Below are 1,055 nucleotides of genomic sequence, written 5' to 3' on the forward strand. Positions count from 1 at the left end.
TATTCAGAATTTTGTGTTTGTTTCTGAATCAATAAATACTATACAAAACAAGGTAAAAATGGCTACCGTTTTCTCCACCCTGTTCCCCAACCTAAGAATTCCCTGGGCCACCACACTTAAGGGTCCTCCCTCCAGATCTGGTCTAGCAAATGGGATTGAAGACACAGCCCACTGAATCATCTTCAGAAGAATGTGGCTGGAGTAGGGAGAGCCTCTGGGCTGGAGGTGACTAGTTTAGGGAAATGGATTAGTGTATCTTTGGGAGAAGAGATGGTGCCTGGGGCAAGAGCCTGCCCCCCAAAAAAGAGTGTCTAAAATGTTCATGGTTCCTTCTTTTGCCTCAAATAGTGACATTTATTCAAAGGAAAAAAAAAAAAGGACAAAATGTTCATCCCTGGACCTCCCTCTTCCCTCCCTACTCCTACTGTTCCTCTCAACCCCCCAACACTGAACCCTGGTCAGGACTAGGTAGCAAGATAGAAAACACCATTCAAATGAGGTCAGCAACATAGAGAGGCATTTCCTCAATGGAGGTGTTGAAGAAGGTCTTGATGTCTCAAAGAGTCAGTCCTCTTTTTTCTGTTACCATGTTAATAACCACACCCTTATGGCTGGCTCGGTGTATATAGTTATCCCGGTTGGTAGGAAGGTCATAGTTGATGACTAATGAAATCTATTGTACATCAATGCCTCTTTTGGCCAGTAGGTCAGTGGTAATCAGCACTCTGCTAGAACCAGAACTTATCACACCTTGTTCCTTTTGGTCCATATCTTCATTCATGGCTGAAAAAATGAAATCTCAGGCATGCATCTTCTCAGTGAGCCAATCAGCCTTCTTCTGGGTGTTAATGAAGATGACTGCCTGGGTGATGGTCAAGGTTTTATACAAATCACATAGTGCCAACTGATTGGAAGAGATCCATATTTGTGCCCATTCCAAAGAGAGGTGACCCAACGGAATGTGGAAATCATTGGACAATCTCTTTGATATCTCAAGCGAGTAAAGTTTTGCTCAAGGTAATACAGAAATGGCTACAATCATACATTGACAGAGA

At 43.0% G+C, this 1,055-nt stretch overlaps 1 pseudogene; it reads right to left on the minus strand.

Annotated features, from left to right (window-relative positions):
- Nucleotides 1–490: 490 nt before the first annotated feature.
- LOC102842496 overlaps nt 491–1,055 on the minus strand; it is a 3,657-nt pseudogene continuing 3,092 nt past the window's right edge.

Source organism: Chrysochloris asiatica, unplaced genomic scaffold, assembly GCF_000296735.1.
Source record: "Chrysochloris asiatica unplaced genomic scaffold, ChrAsi1.0 scaffold00063, whole genome shotgun sequence".
NCBI classification, from domain to species: Eukaryota; Metazoa; Chordata; class Mammalia; order Afrosoricida; family Chrysochloridae; genus Chrysochloris; species Chrysochloris asiatica.